Here is an 18,918-nt window from a genome sequence, read left to right as displayed (position 1 = left end):
CCATTTTTCTCACCCGCAGTAAGTTTTAGCTACTGTGATTAACTCAGCAAGTGATTTATAGGTGAAACATTTAGTAAGTAAGGGTAAGATCCTACAAGTGTGGGGTGCTTACAGCCTTTAGGATGTTTAACTAAGTGCTTCCTTCACGTAAAGAAAGATCCTCAAACACTTTTCTGAGGGGATCTAAATGCTGCTTCCTATTTAAACACTTCTTGAAGCTGACAAAAATGATGCCTGCAAAATAGGGGGGGGGGGGGAGGCTTCTTACTGATTATTATTTGTTTTATAGTAATATATCTAGCCACCTCTCTGGTTCTTCACTATGCAAGGCATGGCATTAGGTGGAATTTTTCTATGTAGTTACTCTGGCCATTTGAAGATGAGTATAACAGTTTAGAACCTGACACTCTAGCACTGCTGGTAGAATAGGTATAGTTGCTGTCCAAGTGGTTACAGTGAAAGATAGAGGCTGTTGGAGCCCTGCTGAAAAAAATAGCATTGGCCGTGTTCCCATGCATGCACCTGGATTTATGTCCCATAAGATGGTACAACAGGGATCTAAACTACTGAAATTAAGATAAAGGAATCTGAACTCTAAGGAGCCCTGTAACTTGTTTATGATTCCTTTGCATGAAAACCATCCCTGGGTATTCATCTCACCAGAATAAACAGAGTCAGTTTTATTCAGTGTTCCAATACAGGCAACTTTGCAAGAAAAACTGGGAAGTGAAAAAGGAAAAATATTAGAAACAGAAAGCCAAATTTTGAAGAGAAACCAGCTTAAGGGAAACCAGTGATCAGTTTAATCAGTAAGGCTTAGTGATGGACAAAATGGCTGTGTATTTATAAATAAATTATGCATGGTGGAATTTTCTTGCTTAATTATTTCTACCCAACTTTGCCAATTTCTACAAGTGGAATTGGAAGTGTAAATCTAAGTCTATCATTTCATAATGCATAATATAGCCCACATGCCAGGAGGGGGCTGAGGAGTGCTTAAGCACAGTACACAACTCCCTCAGTCTTGGCAGCAAGGCACACTGGAAAAGTTCTTCAGCTAGGTTTAGAGTAGTCTGAAGTATGCTACAAATTACACCACCTGCCACAGTCTCTAGGGGCTGGTGTCACAATCAGGGATTGCTAGAATCAAAGAAACCGTGACTCTGCTTCATTTCTTTTGCCACATTACATCTGTGGCTGCAGGGAGCATACTCTTGTAAATTGTGACATCATCTCTACAGCACCTCTATTTCCCTTGACTGCTATACCATGTTCAAAGATTACTTGAATATATGATAGAGAGCACAGAAGCCTTAACACAGAAAAGAATCTGAGCTTGTAAGCTTTAATTATATCCAGCTCCTACATAGGATTTTTCATCCATAGAGTGCAGTGCTTTACAAAGGAAGTATGTATCATCATTATCCCATTTTACAGTTGGAAAACTAAGGCACAGAAAAAGGGAGGGGGTTGCTTAAGTTTATGCAGCCAGCCAGTTGCAAGGCTGGGAATATAACCCAGGTCTCTTCAGTCTCCTTCTAGAGTTGTACTGAAATCAATGGGAGTATCATGTCTAAGGCCCTTGGCAGATGTGTAAGTGAAGGTGTGATGGAATCTGAGGCAGGATCCCCACAATTGTGTTTCCTGCCATGGCACATGTAGTTTCCTGCCATGGCACATGGTACGGTACAGGGAGGCATGACTGTGGGATCCAACATCAGATCCTATTGCACCTTATTGCCAGTACAGGGGGAGCACAGGATCATGGTCCTGGGTTCCCCCTGCACCAGCAAGTGGCGAGTTCCTGTGGCCAATAACTCCCAGTCATTGGACCACACCTAGCTACATGTTTAATTAATGGTGATAGGAACCCGTAAAAGTTCTTATACCTTTTATTTGTGTATTATTCCTTGTCTTATTCCCTGTTTATCACATCATTAATTGCATTAACATGTGGCTACTTTACAACTTAAGATGTGATTAACTGGTTAAGGATGTGATTAACTGGTTAATCACATCCTAAGTGTAACATATGCCAGGGACCTAAATAATTTTAAGGACCTGGTCTTTGCCAGTTTCAGTACATCTGTTTAGCGGATGATACAGCTAATGATGAAAATTTCATTGCAATATTGATTTGTATGGATGCATATGTGTGTAAATGAGGGGAAAACCCCTAGACATAGGCTCCAGTGGTTAATGAGGTGCTAGAGACCATAGTATGTGTAAGTATAAAAAAACACAAAATACATGTGTTGTTTGTGGGCCTGTGTTTTGAATTCACAGTATCTCTTCCCTAATTTCTCTTGGCTAATATTTCATATGGAAAGTTACACATCCATTCATTCAAATGGAAAGAAATATATCACATACACTTGGTATACACCTGAAGTGAAACAAATGGAATCTTCAAGATTCCAGATACACTAAAAATATATATATACAGGAGCTATGTGATCATATTTCTGTACTCCTTGTGTGTCCTACCCCATTTCTCTGACTGGTTTTACCTAATACTCATTAAGTGACAACTCAGATTATATTGGAAGATATTTTTGATAGGGACCACATCTTTGAATGTATTTTATAAAGTGCCCTACAGATTTTCTGAACTGTATAAATCAAAATAAAGAAAAAATAAAACATGAGCTTTGTAATAATGGGAGTTAGGATTTTCTTTTTAGTGTAAATTTTCTTTAATCATATGTCTCAGGAAACAAACCCAGGACAGAATTATTGTGTGCTAGCAGTTTGTATTACAAGAGGCAAGTAAGTTGAAAGTTCATTGGAGAATATATCATGCTCATAGTGCTTGTACCTGACATCTTCAGGCTATAATGGTCTCCAAATTTTCCACATACACATCCTCTATTTTATTACATATGTCTGAACTATACAGTGACCTCAGTGAGGCTGATCCACAGTCCTTACTTAAGAAACACTCCCATTGGAACAATGCCTTCCAGACATTGCCTAATTTGTCATTTTCTCTTTGAAGGCATCCTGCTCTTTTTTTTTCTTTTAAGATTATGAATTCTCTGTATTTCATCTAAAGCATTATATATGTCTGAGGTAGCACGGGAGCATTTCAGAAAAACTGGTTCGGCATTTATTTATTCCAACCTTTGATTAATAATGATATTCCTAGCTGGCTATCTTTGGGGACTATAAGCAGCTGGTATGAATTACAGCTGCACCTGGGCTCTGCTACCCCAGGGCCAGTGCAGACATAGCTGGTATATTCTTGGGCTGCAAACATTTTGTAAATCTAAAATGTCTTGGGCATTAAGAGTTGTCAGGGTTTTCTAATCCAACATGCTCATGCAAGATGGCCCAGCACTTATACAGAAGCCTAGAGCCATGGGGCTGGCATAATAGGCTGCTGCTACTTCTAGGAATTTTGTGATACTTCTTTAACTGATTTTCCCCAGCAGAGCCTTTTCAAACCAGCCACAATATATTAATACTACCTATGCACAGCAGAAAATCAGTTTTCACTCTTACCAACTCTGAAGTCTATCTGCGTTAGCTGTTGGGAGTGGGGGAAGGATCTTTAAAAAAAATTGGAACCTCCAGTTGGACTTTAAAACCTGCTGAGTTCAGTAGGAGTTACTGGGGGCACCAATTTTTTTTTAAATCAAGTCACTTACTTGCATGCCCAAATATAGATTCGGAGCTTAATTTGGGGATCCTCATCTTGATAATCTTGGTCAGAGACTATATACCCATGTGTATCTGGGGTTTAGGGGCTACGGTCCAGAACACATAGCCATCCATTATATTATTATTGTTCCAGGAGACAGAAGGAAGCAAAGTCCATTATCTTTGTTGGCTAAAGCTAACTTCAGGATACCAGAAACTAAAGCCATAGTAAAAAGGGACATTAGCCCTTCCATGTTCTAAGTAACATACTGAGGACAATCCATAGCAGACACTAATACTGTCTTGACCTTAAGACAGGTTTTTCTTATTGATCATTTAAACACAATCCAGTCTATGTAATGGCCAGGCAACAATTTTCACTAGGAGGTCAGGGCATCCAATAGAAATGACTCCTATTACCAATGCAAGGTTTATTAATAGCTCAGACATATTAGTTTCTTACTTTTGAAAATAGATTCCAGATGTGAAACTGTGCTCTCATATTGCTCAAACAGCTTTTAATTTTCAATCTGTGATAACTGTCCCAACATCAAAGGTTAATCTTACGTGACCGTGACTTATGCTGTGTTCTTTAACTTCTCAGTTCATAACAGCATAAAGTTTATTTAATCAATCCTAGCATTTTCTATTGTGGTGCCTGTGCTTTGGGTCTAATTAGCAACTAGCCCTGAATGCTGCAACTAGGTTGTGTATATATTTGCATAATTTTAAAAATAAATGCATACAGCCTTAATAATAGTTCATCTGTGTATCTCTCATGTTGTATGATTAGAGATCATTATTGTTTGAAATGATCAGCAGCAAAATTCTGCTATTGATCTATTTTGATTTCACCCAGAAGGAAGCCACAGGCAGCCTCTAAGACCATGAGGGTCCTACTAGGCCTTTAATGGACAAAGTTGGCATCTCTTATTTACAGTTTTCAAAAGCTGTCTCATTGAACTTACAAGCTCCAATATGAGAGCACCAGGAAAATAGAATGGATGCTGCAAAAAAGACAGCTATCTTCACTTCCCTTGTCTTGCATCTAGTTTCCCAAACCAAATAAAGAGCCATCATTTCTGTTACAAGGTATTCTGTTGATATAAGATCTTATACTTGTGCTGGGAGAGCACTACTTCAGTACCTCTTTTACTGAGGGCAGTGTTTGAAATGGTAAGAAAGAATCAGGGCCAGAGTTCCTGCTCTGTGGCCCTTCTGTGCCATCATCTGGAAAAATAACAATTCCTACTCTCTCTGTGGCCCTTCTCTGGACCCTCTCCAGGTTATCCACATCCCTCTTGAAGTGCGGCGTCCAAAACTGCACGCAGTACTCCAACTGCGGTCTGACCAGCGCCCAATAGAGGGGAAGTATCACCTCCTTGGTTCTGTTTGTCATGCATCTGCTGATACACGATAAAGTGCAGTTAGCTTTGCTGATGACTTCATCACACTAACGACTCATGTTCATCTTGGAGTCCACTAGGACTCTCTCACCTCCATCCTTGGCAAAGTCTTTGAAAAGATTATTAAGGCTCATATATGTGAGAGCCCGGCAGGAAAAATTATGCTGAGAGGAAACCAGCACGGGTTCATAGCAGGTAGATCGTGCCTGACTAATCTAGTCTCTTTTTATGACCAGGTTACAAAACACTTGGATGCAGGAGTAGGGTTAGACATTGTTTACTTAGACTTCAGGAAGGCCTTCGATACGGTATCCCACCCCATACTGATGAACAAATTAAGAGGCTGTGACTTGGATGATTACACAGTCTGGTGGGTGGCGAATTGGCTAGAGGGTCATACACAGAGAGTAGTGGTGGAAACTTGTGAGTTCATAACCTGCAAATGTAACTTGTCTATCATAAATTTAACCAAAATGATAAAACTAACTTGTATTAATCGTGGAACTGACTGGGCCCCAAAGGAGAAGCTGTAGCTGCAAGATTAGCTGACCTTATGGTTTTTGCTCAGGGTTCAGCCTTGACAATAAAAACTGGATCCAACCACCTGGCACACCCAACACATTCCAGTCCCAAGAAACCATATTCAGAGAAACCTAAAAGGGTTGGGCTTAGGCGGAGTAATGTCAATTTCAAACCTAAAGGTGCTGCATTGTAATTTGCTTATTGGATAAACCCGAGTCTAGGTAGTAACCTTTTATGATAATTTTTAACACCTTTTAATCCCATAGGCTGCAGATAAGGCACAGCTATGGGGCAAGATTGCAAGTGGCTCTAAAGCCAACAGATTAGCATAAGACTGAGTATAAAAAGCATGTGTGTCAGGTGACCAGTGGCTGATACCCTTGCAGTGCCCAGTTGGCTTGCGACAGAATTGATCCATCTATCTGTTGTTATTATCTGTTGTTATTATTTACTATTAGCTCTTTAATACTGCATTATCTGCTCACCACATTTATTTTTCTGTTAACTGTTGTGTGTGTGAGCTATAATAAATTTGTCTTTGCTTTATGCCCAACTTTGCCTCCTCGATCCAAAACTGAACTGAACAGCCCAGTGGCTGATACCCTCGCAGCACCCAGTTGGCCTGTGATAGAATTGATACACTCACAGTGCCCAGCTGGTCTGTGACAACCGAGCTCCTGATGTACGCCTCTGATATAGTGGTAAGCCACAATCAGGTCCCCTCTCAGCCTTTTATTCTTTAGGCTGAAGAGTCTGAGATCCCTCAGCCTCTCCTCCTATGGCTTGATCATACGGGTGGCCCTTCTCTAGACCCTCTTGAGTTTTAGCATGTCCTTATTGAAGTGCAGCGCCCAGAACTGGATGTAATACTCCAGCTGTGGCCGCACCAGTGTTGAGTAAAGCGGGAGAATCACTTCTTTGGATTTACTGGAGATGCATCGATTGATGCATGCCAGAGTTTTATTGGCCCTAGCAGCTACTGTGTCATATTGCCAGCTCGTATTCATGCTGGGGTCTATTGTTACCCCCAGATCCCTTTCATTTGTAGTGCTGGTCAGGTTAGTGATGCCCAGCCTGTAGGTGTGCTGGGGGTTCTTCCTTCCCAGATGCAGCACTTTGCATTTCTCTATGTTGAACCTCATCTAGTTCCATTCTGCCCAACATGCCAGCCCGTCTAGGTCTGCTTGTATCTGCAGCCTATCTGTGGGTGTGTCCACACGACCCCATATCTTGGCGTCATCCATGAACTTGGCCAGTGGGCTTTTCACCCCCTCATCCAGGTCATTGATGAAGATATTGAACAGCACTGGGTCAAGTACCAACCCCTGGGGTACACCGCTGCCCACATCTCACCAGGATGACACCAATCCATTAATTTGGACTCTGCATCCTACCTCGTGTAACCTGGGCAGTACTCCAAGAGGTACCCCCTCTCCAACTGAATGGATCAAAGCAGGTGCACCAATGCTGTGGGAGATGTAGGGACTCTCCTCCCCCTATAAAGCAGAGCCAGACCACCAATGTGGACTTAACTATATACCTTTTAATGAAAGAACAGTACTGGGAACATAACAGGCATAAATCAGGGGTATAGAGGACACTACAATGCCCCAAGGGGGCAGGATTCAACAAAGGTTAGACACTTACAATCCTTGACAAAAGACGGGGTTAACAAAATATAAAACACAAACAGCAGAGCAAACAATACTGGTTGGTGAAATATAAAAGGCACAAAATACGAAATGTCAAATGACAAGAAAATATAGGGCCTAGGTACCTGGAGGGGGAAAACACAATGGCCCCTTTCCACTGCAAGAGGATTGATAGCTCACTCACTCCAAGTCACCCTAGCTGGGACTTGAACTCAAATCTCCCACATAGTAGGCAGAAATACTACGACACTGCCACAATTGCTAGCACTATTCCAAGCTGCTAGGAGTCTTGACCTTCTCAGAGCCACGGACTCACATCGATCTACCTCGCCTCTTATTGGAGGAGCTGGAAGCAGAGCTGGGAACCTCTCAGGTTGCTGCTCAAATCCTTGCTGGAGTTGGGGAGCCTCTCCTGCTGGCCACAGCCTCTCATAGGTGCTCCTGGAGCCCAGTGGGGAGCCTCTCCTGCTGGCTGCATGCTGCGCTGCTGAGGGTCCAACTGCTGCCTGCAGGTCCCACTCCTTCAGGCTCTTCTGGGGCAACTGCTTCCATCTCCCTGGCTCAGCTCTTTGAAGCTCCTTCCTTGTGGTCCCTCACTGGTCTCCTACTTGAGTCAGCTGCGCTGCCCCTTTTATCCCCCTCCAGGTAACCCAAGGGGCCAATTAGGGAACATGAGGGGTGAGTCTCTGGGGCCTGATTGGTGAGGAAAGGGAATACCACGTCCTCCAATCATCTTTTACCCCTTCAAAACCCCTGGGCCAAATCATTACCAGATTGGTAAAGAAAGGGAATCCCAAATCCTCCAATCATCTTTTAATTTTCAAAACCCCTGGGTTAAGGCGCTGCCAGCTAGCCCGTCACACCCGCAACCAGTTTTACACCCACTTGATGATACCGCAGTTGAGGCTGGTATCTTCCAGTTTTCTGATAAGTACCTCATGGGATAGCAGGTCAAAGGCTTTCTGGAAGTTGAGGTATATGATGTTAACCGCTTTTCTCTCATCCAGGTGATGAATCACCTGATCATAGAAAGAAATGGGGTTGGTCAGACAAGATCTACCCATGACGAAGCCATGCTGGCTGTCATTCAGTATCATGCCTTCTGCAAGTTTGTCACATATAGCCTCTTTGATGAATGTTTCTAGGATTTTCCCTAGAATAGAAGTTAAGTGAATTGGCCTATAGTTTCCCGGGTCTTCACACTTCCCATTCTTGAAAATGGGCACAACACTGGCCCTCTTCCAGTCCTCTGGGATTTCTCCAGAGGCCCATGATTTTTGAAAGACCTTTGCCAGGGGCTCTGTGACTACTTTGGCCACTTCTTGCAGCACTCTTGGGTGGAGTTCATCCGGTCCTGCTGTTTTATATACGTCTAATTTCTTTAATTGATCATACACCAGTTCTATGGCAACGGTGGGAATGGTGTCAGTCCTGCCCTGCTCATTCTGTGCCCTATCTGACATGTTGTTCCCCTTGGTCTTGTGAAAGACCGAGGCAAAGTAGTCATTTAGGAATTCCATTTTTTCCTGATTGGTAGTGACCAGCTATCCTGAGGCATTGAGCAGTGGCCCCACACTCCCATTAATTTTCCTTTTACTCCCTATGTTGCTAAAGAAGGACTTCTTGTTGTCCTTGTCTTGTAGCTAGTTTTAGTTTGGTTTCTGCCTTAGTTTGCCTAATCTGGTTTTGACAAGTGTGGGCCATTGTCACGTAGTGTTCTTTAGAGGCTGTCCCAAGCTTCCATTGTTTGTAAGCTTCTTTCTTTTTCTGTAGGAGCTGCTCCACCTGGCCTCAGCGTGCTGCAGAGGGACTGGCTAGGGCATGAGGGTGCTACAGTGTGGGGATAGCCGGCAGGCAGACCCACACTAGCACTCTTGTGCCCCAGCCAGCCACAGTCACCATCTATATGTGCACTGTGGCACAGTAAATAACTTCGCTGTAGGATAGTGTGGCAGGGCACTTGATGTGCCTTCCACTTTAAGAGGCGCAGGCAGCCTGCTGAGCCACCAGCAGGTGGGGGTCAGGGCTAATTGCAGCATCAGCTGACCCAGGGGGCTGGCAGGTGACACTAGGCATGATCAAGGGAGTTACCTGATTAAAAGAGGGTTGGGTTTAGACAGGGTATAAGCCCAGATCCTGAGAGCAGGGCTGGCAGTAGCATCTTGGGAGCTAGTAAAGGAACATCGCCCAGCAGGAAGGTTGCCACTCCTGTAGCAAAACCCCCAGTTTTTCTTTTTTTTTTAATTGATTTTAAAATGCATTTCCTCCCCTTCCCCAACCATTTCTGACTTTGTCTCTCCCTTTCTATCCCCTATAGATAAGTATAAGTAAGCTAAGATGTAGGATAAGCTTTAACATTTTATTTTAGGTAGTAAGTTTTATTTTTCTCTTTCCTCTGCAAATAAGTGCCCTTCTATTTTGATATAGATATCCACTGTTTTGTAAGTGATAATTATTATGTTTATGTTGATTTTTTTACTGCTTTTATATTGTGTGATTACCGTTTTAGGCCTATATATGTAAATTAGCATAAGTCATGTCAAGTTTCCATCTTGTAATGTCAAGCCTCCATCTTATCCCCATGCCCAGTTGTGTAACCTATGACTCATACTACCCCTTCTATGTAACTTGGTTCCTGAATTAATGGGGATGAATGAGGGTGCTTGAGAGACAATGGCAGCAGGTCTCAAAAATAGCTCCTTCTGAATGACTGAACCATCAACATCAATAACTGGACCAATGACCCAGCCCTTGGAACCACCCTCAGCATTCAAGACACAAAAGATCAGGCAACACACCATTGTGCCAAGCTGCACATGATCAATAAGAACATCTGGAACCCTCTGGAACAGGACTGACATTGCCTGGACAGGCCCTCCCATAGGAGATCATAGGTAGTCTGCCCCATAAAAAGGGGTAGTGAAGACTGACACTTTGGGACGCCCTCTTCATCTGGACCAGCACCATGCCACACCACTTATCCACCCAGAGGCCCTGCCAGTGACCCCTCTCTGGACAACACCTGCTAGACAAGGACCCCTTTCCAGCTTGGATAGGTAGCTATCACTCCCACCCCTTCTTCAACCAAGGACTTGGACTCTGTTTCTCTTCCCTACCTGGACTCCAGCCCTTCCACTGAGTCTCTTTCTCCTGCTGCCATTGTGAGTGCTTGTGTGGGAACCAATAACTTCAACTGTGTAGTGTGTTGTCTGTTATTTTGAAACCCTGAGTTGGGTTTTTGTCTGTTTCCTGACTGTTTCCTCCTTGCCACCACTTATCTGCCCCCTCAATCTCTAAGCTGTCAGCTTGTTTCCAGCCCCAAGCTCCCAGGTTTCTGCCTCTTTCTCTTTCCTGGCTGTCTCCTCTTTGCCACCACGTATCTGCCCCCCCGCAACATCTCAGATGTCTGCCTCAGTTTCCAGCCCCACTCTACCTTAAGTAACCCCAAGTCTCAGTTCCTCAGCCAGCTTCTCTCTAGTCCACCCGTTCTAATCCCAGTTCTGGCAACTTTCACTCACTACACTTTAACTCTCTCTCTCTCACCTTAACCTTCCCCCAGGTACTCCAAGCACACACATACATACCGTACCATACAAGTTAGGAATTTACCTATGTGTAGGTGGGTTTTGTGTGTGTGTGTGTGTGTGTGTGTGTATATCATGCACACAATGACTCATATATATAGAGAGAGTCATTGTGTGCATGATATATGAATTAGTGATCTGTGTATGTATACTGAGTGTGCGGGTATGGACAATTGATTTTTGTGTAACTTTTGGGGTGTATAGTGTATGTGCTTGGATTGGTGATAGGTATGCATGTGCCTAGGCTAGTTTGGATGTGTATGTGCCTGAGTTGGTAGTGTGTGTGTGTATGCATCACAGCCTCCTGTCTAACAGTGCAATATTGAGATCCTGAAAGTTGGCTTGACCCCACAGGGCAACACTCCTGAATGCCAGCAAGAAGAATGACATCTGGAGGTTTGGGTAGGAACTATGGGGATGGAGGGAGTTCTAGGGACCCAGTGTGCAGGTGCAGAGCCCTGAGAAGGAGGCTGAGTGCCTGGGCCCTGTTGAGAGGCCAGATGAGCCCAAAGAGAGAGAGGCTAAGTGCGTGGGGCCTACTGAGAGGTCAGTTGAGCACCAGAGATGGTTTGAGAGTCTGTGGGCCTATGGAGTGGCCAGGTGAGCCCTGAGAGAGGGACTGAGTCTGGGAAACCCAGTGAAAGGTTTGGGTGAACCCAGTGAGTGGGCACAGTGTGGAGACCTATTGAGGGGTCTGGATGAACCCCAGAGAAGGAAGGGGATGCATTAAGGAAGACCTATGGAGGGATCTGGGTGAGCCCAGAGAGAGGAAGTGATCTATGGAGGGGCTCGAGAGGGTAGACCCACAGAGACAAGAGGGCTGGCAGCTGGAGGACTGATCCTGGGAATCTCAACTGGCCTGTGCAGGGCAATGGCCCAAGAGGGGCCAAAGGGTAAAATAGACCATGGCAGAGACTGCCAGAGTTGGGAGAGCCTGAAGTTCTCACCTGGCCTGAGGTGGAGCCAGGGCCTAAGAGAAGCCAAAGGTCCTTGTGTGGCCATAGCCAGAAGGAAGGGGTCAAGGGGCATGCAGCCTGGGATGATGATGGCTGGTGCTAGGCCATCTGAGGAGAACGGATCAAGGAGAGGGATCTGAGAGTCAGCTGTGGGCCAGAGATGGAGGACTCAGATGGGAAATGGAGTCAGAACCAGGAGGCCCGGTGGTTAGCAGCCCAGGAGGGTTGTAGGACATCCAGAGGGAGCCCAGAGAGGGAAAAGTAAGATCTAATAACTGCAGCTGCAAATATCTGAAATAAAAAAAATCTAATAACACATTCACACTACATAAAAAGGAAGTTACAGGTAATGATTGTAATATACATGTACAATGTCACCTTTAGATATTTATGACTGGGAGAGTTACGTCACTTAGTGGGTTTTAGATTGTGGCATCCCACCCTTTGCAATTTTGATACTAATACTTACTAGTAATAGCAAGCGCTAGATATATGAGTATTAATTCTGTACTCGTGTCAATCATATTAGGGTTAAATTTTGCTCTGGTGGTGTACATGTGCATAATGAAAGGTGGATACACTGCATTCCCCTGAGAGTAAACTCACTCTTGGTGCCTCTGCAACTCCTAAATGACCTAAAGAGGATGAGACTTGGTAGGGAGAAGGCAAACCCATTAACTGAGAAGCAGATCTGGCTATGCCATCATGTGCTAAGTGTTGCAATAAGCACTTCTTTCAGCATTTAGGGCTGCTCTTAGACCCAGCAGGCCTCCTCAGTCAGTTTGCCAGTGGTGTTCTTCTATTCTTATTCTTTACTGCTTGTTGATTAGGAATAGCGTGTCCTGCATTTGTCACAGAGTTGGACTAGATGATCTTTGAAGTCCCTTCTAACCCTATAATTTCAGATTCACAACAGCTGAAAATTAATATAAAAAGCTGCTCAAAAAATGTTCTGCTGCTCTTTTGTCTTTGCATTTTCCCTCTTTTCCTTTCATTCTTGTAGTCTCACAAATAATGACCTTTAATCTAATGTACAGTTTTTCCTAAGCCTTTATTCTTGCTTCACAGCTTTCAACCTTCTTTCAGCTTGGTTCAACCAAATAGTTGTCAGGTCATTACTTTGGCTTAGAAATGCTAACCTGATGTTTTGCAGTTAATTCTTGAGTCTGATGAGCTCCTAAACACATAAATAAAATTACATTACTGTCTGCATGAGGAAAACAAATAAGCCAGTTCCTGGAAAGCAACTACTCCTTGACATATCCAGGAGATTTTTTCATAAGTCTCTAGCAAGTTGGGCATAGTTATTTATTTTTTTTAATTACTTTAGCAGGGCCCTATGGCTAACAGACAGTCAAAAAGCCCAAGGCTGAATTGATTCAATCTTCACAGGTCAGTCTAAGCTGCATAAATTGAACTGATAAAGAAGACAACGGACATTCACTTTTGATTCCAGAAATGCAGCCACATGCCTGTAGTGGCTCAGGCCAGAAGCTGGGGTGTGCTAGAGCATGCCTCCCTACTTAGCTGGAGCAAACAGCTTGAGCCAAACCTACCACACCCACTCTATGAGGAGGGGTTTGTGCGGGAGGTGTAAAGCATCCTGGGATGCTGGGAGACTGAATCAACTTGAATCCGGAGGGGATCTGGGACAGAAGCTCAATAAACCAATATCATAGATCAAAATAAACCAATATAACCTAAATCAGTTATATATGATACTACATCCATCCACGTTTATCTTTAACTGGTTTTAGCCATTTTGAAAATTGTTTATGTGAACTGAACTTCTGTTGTCTTACAGATTTGAACCAGTTTCTGATCACTTATACCAGTTTATTTATAACTATTGTCCCTAGCCTGTAAGAAAACCATTTTTGTTATGTATAGGAGTGGCAAATTTTCATTGATGACATGCAATATGTGTATTTACGGATCTTCTGAGGCTGAAGCCTAACATAAAATAAAGTCAGTCACTCTTTAAAGTGTTTTTAGAACTAGTAGAAACATCTTGTACTGTTATGAAATAAAATAAAATCAATAAGCAGCTCTAGAAAAGAGATAAAGAACATTTTGAAATTGTGCAACACCAAAAAAGATGCAAATAGCTGACTCCAATTATTATGAGAAAGTAAAAGTAAAGCTTAATTTGTATTTTAAACACACTTAAATTCATATATCTTCAATTCAACAATATTAACTGTAGAGTGGAGGTTTACAGAAGCTATTTGTCCCTGTCTGAAATTGTTATTCTATATAGTTGTCTTTTTCCATCTTCTATTCTTCCTAAAACTTTGATAACAGACAAGTTAGGCATCTAAGGGTGCATCTACAGATTCATTAATGTGTTTTAGGTAATGTACATCTAGTACCTCCGGGCACCTATACATGTGGCTCTGAGAGCCACTCTAATTAAAGTGCCCAAAGTGTCATGTGTATTCAGCATCTCATGCTTCAAAATGGTGGTGGAGCTGCTGCAACTAAAGCTCATTTGACAAGCTTTATTTCAAGTACCCCTGCAACCATTTTGAAGCATGGGGATGCTGAATACGTGACACAGAGGCTACTGGAGCATTAATTAGCATGCATCAGAGCCAGTGGGGACACATAGGGAGTGCACAGGGGTGCACGTGCACCTCCTGAGAGCGCTGGTGCTTCCCCTGACAGCCAGCATTACCTGCTTAGGCGATGGGCAGGGGGACAGATGACAGCACTGGTGCCCACCCTGAGAGTGCTGGCTGGGGAGTGGGGGTATCAGGAGAAGTGGTGCCTCTGTGGCTGATCGGCATGACACTTCTGGGTCGGCGCAATCAGCTGCCAGGGGACCACCTCCTCCCCACATCAGCATGATCAGCCATGGGAGGACCCCCTGGTTGCTGACTGGCCACTGAGGGGGCAAGTGCCTCCCCTGACTGAGGAGGCACCAGTCACCAATGATCAGAGCAGATGTCCAGCACATGTATAGGTGCCCTCCATTGTGAGGTACAGAAAAATGTGCATTAGCCTATTTTAATACTGAAGAGTACAGTTTTTGGTGACGCTTTAATGCGCACTAAAATAGGCTAATGCACATTAAAGTGCATGTGTAGACATGCCCTAAGAGACCAAAGGCTCATCCTATAATTTTCTATGATACTGAGCTTATCAAACATATGGTATTGAGAGGACACTCCCAGTACAGCATTCCTCTTTTCAATGCATTAACCTTTATTCCTACTGTGACAACCTTTCTACTTTCTTTATACAACCTGACAATTATAACTGTAGTGAGAGATGATTGGAAAGGTGAATAGTGGAATGTCTGTGGAACACAGGGTCTATCCTCCAAAGTGGCTTCAAACTTTTCAATCAGAAACTGTTTCAGTGATAAAAATGAACTGCTCTAGTGACTTAAGGGAATGCACAGATCCTACTCCAAAAATTTGACAGCCCATAGCTTCTACTTTTTATTGAGTTCTAACTGGGTACCCAGAGCCCTGTTATCAATGAAGCCTCCACATGAATAAACTCAATACAAGATCAGGGTCTAAAATGGGGGTTTTTGACTTTGCAATATAAATGCAAATATACTTTTACATTTTCAGTAATGACAAGACATTCTTTAGTTGTAAAATAATTTACACACCAGACATATAGGGATCTATATGCTCAAATTAAATTACAAAAAAGTACCAGTACTTTCTAAGAACCACTGCAAGGTCTCTGTCAGAAGATCCAGTTTTTTCATTTTCTTATAATTTACTCAAAGGTCTGCCATGAGAGACTTTGAAAATAATAAGAAAGCAGTGGTCTCCCTACATTATTCAAGGGTCTACTAGTTTTATTATTTTCAGTAATAATAAGTAATAAAACTTCTTGGATTATTACACTATCCCTTCCATATAGACCTTAATATTACACCATACTTTAACTGCAGTTGAATGGCATGAAATAACCTCCCATTACTAAGCATACACAAGACTTAATGGTCGCAAGTATTATTTACTGAGTAAAAACAAATAGCTAACTCTTCCTTCTCTTTGGGGAAATGCTTCTAGCATAGTCTGTATGCAATGCACACATAAATTACACACCTAAAGAATGAACAAAATCATAAAACTGAAAATATGGCCTCTAATGTGAATAAAAACTGAGGGAAGATAAATCTCCTCTGTAGCCTTCTCTCTGACCCCAGTGCAAAAACTCCCTCACTGAGTGTAAGAGCAGAGAAATGCAATTTCAGCTTTTTATACTAGAGCAATATATCTACCTCTGCCAACTCCATGCAGAAAACACGAACTTCATCCTAAAAGGCTTTCAATGTTTACCAATCACCTGGGAAAAGTTGTCAAAAACACAGTGAACCAAATTCTAATTGCACTAACTCATCCTGGTTCTGACAAACAAAACAATTTGGTTTGAATTTCAAAACCATTCTCATCAAAATCCTGGGGAGAAGAAAGAGCCTGTATTTAAGGTTTCCTTTTGAATCTCAAAGACAGAATCAGGGGTTGGTGGTGAGTCCTGAATGAATTAAAGAATTCTCCCTGTCAGATGTGAATCTATATTTAGAAGCCATCATGTTTCAAAACCAAAGCTGAATTATATATTTTTTAAATGACATCCAAGGTGGAATGGACAAGTCTCAGAAGGTTCAGCAATTCTGTATAGATACGGATCTGCATTTATGATGCTTGGTGGAAGCTTATCTAAACTAACAGAGCCTTTTGAGGGATGCCCTCCTGCAACCCTCTCTCACAGTCCCTACACATTTGATCTGGGAAAGAATCCCTTTCCCATCTGGCTGCAACAGCAGTCCAGGAAGGCAATTTGCCATCTTTCCAAATGCAGAGAATTTCCAAGGGGACAGGCTGTGCAAGCCCCATGACAAGCCTAAGTCTTTGGAAGAGGGCTGGTCTCTTCCCACAGCCTTCATCTTATTCATCCACTCATATGTTCTCTTCTCAGGGAAGAGAGATCCTGCGCCGCCCTCACACTTGTGAGATTATTTGGACAGTTTTTATCTTGAGTTGCATGCTCCATAGCCTTTGCTCAGCATCTGGAGATGCTACCACTTGCATTTGAATTTTGGACTTCTGGTACTTTCCAGATGGAGAGGCTCCCCTCAGTGAAGAACATGCCTGGGAAACCCCAGGGTCTCTCTACCTTTAGGGGGAGTACTACAAGGAAAGTCCTACACACCAGGCATGTCTACACGTGCCCCCAACTGTGCAGTTGTTACTGTGCAGTCCTGGCGGCACACAGGTTGTTTCTGACCCTACTGTGCAGTTGGTCATTGCTACAGTGCAGTAGCTTTGGCATCACGGTTTGTGCCCATTGACACTATGTCATCATAGTGATGAGCTACATTGCTATAGTTTGTTGCTATGGTGACAAAGCATCTTGTGTAGATGTGCCTACATTGTAGAAAACATGCCAAAAATGGATAGAGAAATGAGGCATTAATCTAAAGTTTTCCAAAGCTCTATGTAGGATCAGGTCTTCAGCTATCGGCACAATTCTTTTCACATCACTGGAGCTGCATTACAGCAACTGAGGACTTGGCCCAGAGTGATGAGTAAAACGGAATGGACAAAAGGTTAGAGACCTTGTGTATGTCCATGTCTCAGTCTGTTTGAGTATGTACAAATTTGTTAGAGGGTTTCATTTTAACCAGTCCAAGCAATGTAGAGTAGATAGTTAAGGAAATTTTGGGCCTTTTTTTTTTGGACAAGGAAAAATATGAATCAAGGGGAAATAAGAATCAATTGTTTAAAGAAATGCGAAATCAATTTTCTCATCACAGGAACCATTTTAGAGCACTTCACCAAGCCAAGCTAATGAACAAGCCCTTCTTTCATGGCATTCCTAGAGGAGGCATTATCCCAAATGATATGGTTACTTAATATGAACATTTACAAAGGGACAGTCATTATGTGAATTATGTATTTTACATAATTTATTTTGACTTAGTTTATAGCACCACTTTTATCATTTCTCATTCTGTGATAAAAAAGCATCAATTATATAACCCTTCTAGCATGTCTATAGAACAAATGTCTGTTCATGAAGTTGCTCATTCAAATATATAATTATACATATATAATGTCCTGGACAGTCTGAGTATGCCAAAATAATGAAAAAGATCAAACATACTGGCTTACATGAAGTAGTCTGGGCATCCGTTAAGCATCACAATGTTTGAGCCTTTCTTCTCCAGTGTCACCTAGGGTTTGCTTAATGTTGACTGAAACACCTTTATTGTTAAATACATAAACCCACACAGAACCTGGAAATGAGTATACCTGCTGTCATATTTTAAGGACAATACACAGTAAGCTGCTTTTCCATGTCTTCAGACAATGCATTTTTACAGTGGCTTATCCACTTTGTATGGATGAATAACCTGCATGTTAGTTGTGAATCACAGAATATGTCAAAGGAATAAGAACAATCCAAATTGTAACAAATATAGCTACAATTTTCAGGAATTAATACCCTGTAATAGGAGGTGGAGAGGTAAAATACAGTAAAGCAATTTATAATCACTCTTCCAGGTTATTACTATAGCAATAAGCTGTTTAGGAATTAAAACATAGTGGGCCATGAGTCTGTGTCAGCATGCCTGAAGGTAGAAGTTGGTCAGCTGTTGTGATTTGGTCTGAAAGTTAATGCAATCATTTCTCCAAAGTAAAACAGAACTTCTGAATTATTACAAATATAATTTATTTGCAAGCATTGTGGGGGAGGAGGATGTTAGACTGCTGTTCTTGTTTAAAAGCTTTATATAGCCAAACAATCGCTTTTAGTCTGAGCATCCTTTAGATCAGGAGTGGCTAACCTACAGCATATATGCCACAAGTGGCACTAATAGATGATTTATGTGGCATGTAGCAGATCCAGCAGAGAGCAGTCAGAACAGCAGCAGGGAATACGAGCAGAGCAATGGATAGAGAAGGGGAAACGGATCGGAATAGCCCCCCAAGGAGGGGCTGGGGCTTGACATGTGCCAAAAAAGTTGCCTCCCACTGCTTTAGCTGATTCAAAATTAAAGAAAATATACAACTGGAGTTCCTGCCATCACTGCTACCAAAATAAATTATGAGACCTATCTTCCTCTGTGATTTACATGAGGGAGGGCTGATCCAAAGCCTAATATATGTAGTGAGAGGCATTG

General features: G+C 42.6%; 1 protein-coding gene across 8 annotated transcripts in view; it reads right to left on the bottom strand.

Moving 5' to 3' along the window:
- Nucleotides 1-18,918, bottom strand: part of TMEM117 (transmembrane protein 117) — a 397,723-nt gene that overhangs the window by 15,264 nt on the left and 363,541 nt on the right. The window lies entirely within an intron of this gene.

The sequence above is a fragment of the Alligator mississippiensis genome, chromosome 4 (assembly GCF_030867095.1).
Source record: "Alligator mississippiensis isolate rAllMis1 chromosome 4, rAllMis1, whole genome shotgun sequence".
Classification (NCBI taxonomy): Eukaryota; Metazoa; Chordata; order Crocodylia; family Alligatoridae; genus Alligator; species Alligator mississippiensis.
Note: the sequence above shows the minus strand (reverse complement) of the source record. Positions and strands in the feature narration are given on the sequence as shown.